The sequence below is a fragment of the Colobus angolensis genome, unplaced genomic scaffold (assembly GCF_000951035.1).
Source record: "Colobus angolensis palliatus isolate OR3802 unplaced genomic scaffold, Cang.pa_1.0 Scaffold243, whole genome shotgun sequence".
NCBI lineage: Eukaryota > Metazoa > Chordata > Mammalia > Primates > Cercopithecidae > Colobus > Colobus angolensis.
In genome coordinates this window covers 1,263,290-1,269,125 of record NW_012115633.1, presented here as the reverse complement: position 1 = coordinate 1,269,125, position 5,836 = coordinate 1,263,290, and the positions used below count along the sequence as shown (strand labels likewise).

General features: G+C 38.0%; 1 pseudogene; it reads right to left on the bottom strand.

Moving 5' to 3' along the window:
- Positions 1-372: 372 nt before the first annotated feature.
- LOC105514367 lies at positions 373-1,591 on the bottom strand (annotated as a pseudogene).
- Positions 1,592-5,836: the final 4,245 nt, after the last annotated feature.

Genomic DNA, 5,836 nt, shown 5'->3' with positions numbered 1-5,836 from the left:
CTTTTGCCTGGACCACTCCTCTGGTGGTCAATGTTGACCTTGAATCAACAGCCTCTGAACCTAGGAGATCCCACAGATGTCTAGATTCAGCACCTAGAGGGCCCCCATTTACTGTCTATGCTGCGTGTTCTCATGACTCCAAAAATACTTCATTGCAACTTGCATTATTATATCCACAGGCCAGTTTGAAATGTAAGTAAAAAAAGTAGGAGCAAAGGCAAAATAAGCTGGAATTTGTTAGAAAAGCAATGAGAAAATTTTTGAAAATGCTTCCAATTCAAGTCAGAATTAAAGTGAACATGAGTTCACACCAGCTTTGCAGAGTTGTAGATGTTTTGCTATTGTTATTTCAAAAAAGAATCTACAATAAACATGTTCATTTGAGAAAAATGCTGTGTGTGTTAACTTTTTGTAGCCGTCCTCAAGTTACTTTAAACTTTGTATGTTTTTCAATAACAAAGTATATCCTGGTTAGGATCTGTTCATAGCTGATGCATCTCCAAAAATTTTTCATGAAGGTGGCCATCTTCCAAACATATTCAATCTTGACAGCATTATACAGAGAGGCCTGGATGCCTCCCACAGACCTATGCCCTTTCATGGACAACATACTAAGTTCAAGAGTTTTGTCGAGAAATCTTTTTTCTAAAGCGTCATCTCCTTTGACATTGCCAATGCAGAATGGAATATTCATCTTGCTTCTATTTTGGGGCTCCACTGGACATGAGTAGAATCCTTGAGAATTATCAATAATCTCATAAAATATTTTGGATTTGATGGAGCTAAGCTTCTCCATGGCGACGGCACCTCCACTGTTTTTAATCCACTCCAGGACCCACCCCATGATGTAGATGCTGAAACATGGAGGCGTATTATACAAGGAGCTGTTTCCAGCCTGCACCTTGTATTCTAGGACCGAGGGACACTCTCGGAGGGCAAACCCCAGTTGGTCATCACTGACAATCACCACGGTGACCCCTGCAGAGCCAACGTTCTTCTGGGCACCAGCAAAAATGACACCAAACTTGGAAACATCCACTGGCTTGGACAGGAAGTGTGAGGGCATATCACAAACCAGTATGCTCCTCTGACATCGGGTGTAAAGTCAAACTCCACATCGTGGACCGTCTCATTTGCGCAATAATACACGGAGGAGGCATCCGAGTTGAGGTTCCAGGTGCTTGGATCTGGAATATTTGTATAATTCCCAAATTTAGAGTGAACAATATTTAGAGTCCCAAATTTCTTGGCTGCTTCTGCAGCCTTTGCTGACCAAGCTCCTGTCACCACAAAGGCCGCACTCTCCTACTTTCAAGCCAATCAGCTTTAAGGGGACAGCACCGAACTGGCTCGACCCACCTCCTTGCACAAAAATCACCTCGTGGTTGTCTCGAACAGCTAGCAATTCCCACACAAGAGTCTCTGCATTGTTAACAATCTTGGCAAAATCTGACGACCTGTAACTCATTTCAAGAACACTAATGCCAATTCCTTTGTGGTCTAATAATTCCTTTTGCATCTCTAACAGCACTGAGTGTGGCAGCTTGGTTGTACCAGGTCCAAAGTTGACCCCTTACCTCGGGGCGACCATGCCGCGGCCGCGTCGGTGGCGAGTCAGCCAAGGAGGACTGAACATGTGAACTACGGGCGTTCCCCGCCGCTGAGGTGCGAGTCTCTCACTGTTCTGAAATTTAAAAAAGTAAAATAAAAGTGTACATAAAACACATGCTTACGTACATGATCAAACGATATTCAAAAATGTATAATTTATAAATATTACCTAAATGATTTATTTTAACAACCCAGTGATGGGTGCTATCATCATTTCCATTCCATTCCCCAGATGAAAAAACTGGGTCTCAGGGTTGCTCTCTAACTGGCCCAAGATCAGAGAGCTCAGGCACCTGTCCAGTGTTTGAAACTGTCTAGCCTGGCTCTCGCGTCTGTATCCTCCAACCATATAGTGTGCTGTTTTTGGTATATAAAACTTTTATCCAGCCTAATTTTGAATTTTCATTTTTTATTTATGAAAGTACTTTATTATTTAGAGTAAAATACATTTTAATTCTATTCATTTTATACTTAAGGAAGTTTGTCTCTAGGTTTTAAAACCATATTTTAGTTTTGTTGTAAACAGGAAATGACAAACAATGAATTTGATGTCTGACAACATCCAGAAGGCTTGGAAGGAGCAGCTTATAAAGCAGCTGTTTGATTGCCTAAGGTAAAACTCATAGAACGATCCGATTCTTTCCTGGAAGATTTACTTAGGAATGAAATAATACTAGGGAAAAATAAGTATGGGCAATGAAATATAAACTGGGAATCAAAATGAAAAGCATAATAATTTAAACACCTTGATGTTTTTTAATTGCTATATAAAAAGAAGACATTGACTAGGATGTGTGTGGGGGGAGGGAGTTTGCCTTTTTGAAACACCAGGACTGCCATCTCTCCCAACTGGAGGACAATGGTTCGTGAATATACAGGGCACTGACACTGATGCCATCGAGCAAAAGCTTTTCTTAAGGCATATTCACCTGGCCCATCCCTAAGTTTCCAAAATATTTCGTGTTCATGGTACATGGGAGATGGAAAACTATGTTAAAATGTCAAATCTCCTCCTAAAGAGGAAAAGTTTTACAGACAAATCAAGAATGCAAACCATTTGTAAATCAGGGTTTTTTGTTTGTTTGTTGATTTGTTTTTCCATGAAGTGTCTTTCCTAACTCAATGAAGGAGAGTATTTCAGTTCTGGATGAAAAATCTGAAGAATAGTGACAGAACATAACTATTATTCATTCACTGAGAGGCAAAAGAATCATTTTTAATACAAATGTTGAGACATGTGAAAGTAAAATCTATTCCTCTAGAAAGTATGTAGAAAAAGAGCTTATATATAACCAAAATACATTACCCGTTCTTACAATTAGTTTGAGGTTTGGTAATTTTACAAAACAGACCTGCTTTTTGGAGGAGAAAGTGATTAAATTGTGCCTTTCTTTCTTTCTTTCTTTCTTTCTTTCTTTCTTTCTTTCTTTCTTTCTTTCTTTCTTTCTCTCTTTCTCTTTCTTTCTTTCCTTCTTTCTTTCTCTTTCTCTCTTTCTTTTTTGTCTGTCTTTCTCTCTCCCTCATTCCCTTCTTCCTTCCTTCCTTCCTCCCTCCCTCCCTTTCTTTCTTTCTTCCTTTCTTTCTCTTTCTCTCTTTCTTTTTTTCTGTCTTTCTCTCTCTCTCCCTCACTCCCTTCTTCCTTCCTTCCTCCCTCCCTCCCTCCCTCTCTCTCTCTCTCCCTTCCTTCCTTCCTTCCTTTCTTTTTCTTCTTTCTTTCTTTCTTTTTCTCTTTCTCTCTTTTTTTTTTTTTTTTTTAACAGAGTTTCGTTCTGTTACCCAGGCTAAAGTTCAGTGGTGCCATCTCAGCTCACCGCAACCTCCACCTCCTGAGTTCAAACGATTCTCCTGCCTCAGCCTCCCAAGAACCTGGGATTACAGTCACACACCACCACACCTGGCTAATTTTTGTATTTTTAGTAGAGATAGGGTTTCACCATATTGGCCAGGCTGGTCTCAAACTCCTGACCTCAAGTGATCCACCAGTCTTGGCCTCCCAAAGTGCTGGGATTGTAGGTGTGAGCCACTGCACCCAGCCAAATTGTGCTTTCTTTAAAATATATACTTCATGACTTTTGAAATTTGCAACTAGTAGATTTCATATCACAGCAGGCTTATCAAGAAGCTCAAATAATTTAGAATGAGAAGACTTCCTCTGGCAATATAATTTCCCACCTTGCTCAGAGATTAATACTTTAATCCTGGCATTGTTTGATTCATCATGCAATTCATATTCCTACCAATTAATCTCTATTCTGAGAAGATTTCAACTTAGTAGTTAACAAATAACTTTATTAAATGACATGTCTCAAATATGACTTCTTTGGGTCTGGATGTTTAATGTAACCCTAATTAGCATTAACTTTCTAAAAGTTGTAGACCAGATTAAACATCTTTTACTGACACTTGAGATTCTTGTAATGCTATTCCTAATTCAAGAAATCTCAGTCTCAAGGAAACACCTAATATATGAAATCAAATAATATAAATGCAGTGCATAAAGCACCAACAATAGGCATGTATGCCCACATGGATCTATCATTTAAAATTTATTGTAGATTCCATGTGAGTTTCCATGCTTTTTAAAACATAGCCTCTGAGAGCAGAGGCCTAGATTGTGGAATGTTCATACATTTGAGGGTTTTCTACATGATAAAATTTGCTTCAATCAGATGAGATAAGAATAAAATTTGGCAATTTAAAAGTTAAAGGATTTTGAAGAAAGTAAGCCTTCTTTCAAGGGACATTCTTTTAACCCTACTTACCATCTTTCTTGCTCCCACTCTATGCATCTTTCCAAAAAATAACATAGAATAAGGATGTTATTTTTACTTGGTCTATTTGCTTTATTTTCACCAGGTCTTATAGGAAATAAAAGTAATTATTTCATATAACATTATTTATGGCATCCTAATATGTGCCAGGGCCTCTTCTATCTGCTGGGAATAGAGCGCATAAATGTAGAACAACGTTCAAAATGTATTTGTTTAGTAAGCCATGTTTCCATTTTGACTGTCCCAGACTAGTCACTTTTTCTTTAGGGGCAAGGAGCTTCAGACTCCAAAACCCAGTGTGACCAAATGTCAAGAAAGTCATTCACATTGCCTTCTAATACTTTCACTTGCTGTCACAAAAGTCAACTATTTCCCCTGCTAGACCCAGCTCCTCTGGGAGGACTTCCTGGTCTTTGATCCCATTTCCAATAAAATGGACTAGTTGGTCTTGTTAGTATGCAGATACAGAGCATGCATTTGCTTACAATACCTCTTTTCCCTAAAAGTGTTATGTTAGTATTTCAAACCTACCTAGAAAAAAGTCACAAGAACAGCCCAATGAACACCAATATAAACTTCACACAATTAAAAACATTCTGCATATTTGCCTTACCTATTCACATCTGTGTCTTAACATTAGATAGTCAGTTCCCTTAAAACAATGTCTGAGTATTTCTTTAATGATCTCTCTTATGGTTAATTTTATGTTACAACTTGGCTAGGCTATGGTACTCAGTTGTTTGGTCAAAGATCAGTCTAGATGTTGCTGTGAATGTGTATTTTTAGCTATGATTAACACTTCAATCAATAGTTACTGATTTGGTACCTTGGATAAAGCAGATTAACCTCCACAATGTGGATGAGCCACATCCAATCAGTTGAAGACCTCAAGAGCAAAAACTAAGGGTAACTGAGGAAGAAGGAATTCTCATGCAACATAGAAATGCTCCCTAATTTTCCAGCTTGCCAACCTTCAGAATTAATACTAAAAATTGTAACATCAACACTTAACTTCATCTTCAGCCTGCCATGCTGATCTTGAACGTGCTAGCTCCCTAGCCTCACAATCATGTAGGCGAATTTCTTAAACTCTTCTTAAAAAAATACACACACACACACACACACGAGAGAGAAACTCTATATGTATCCTTCATATAACTATATATGTCCTATAGTTTCTTACTAATACAATCTGTACATCATTAATATATTCTCAACAGGTAACAGAGATCTTGGTACATATTGGAAATATGCTAGAGATGGTAATGGGTATTGAAAGAATGTGTTTTGAAGAAATAGACTTAATTTCCTCAAAGTCCTTTACTGTTTATCTCAATTATTTGCTTACTTTTCCATGGTCATTTTGCTCCTACATTTTGCTTCCCCCATCTTTCATAAATGTTTGCTTCAAAACTAGATTTGAGGAATAACTACTTAAGGTTTCTTTTATTTTA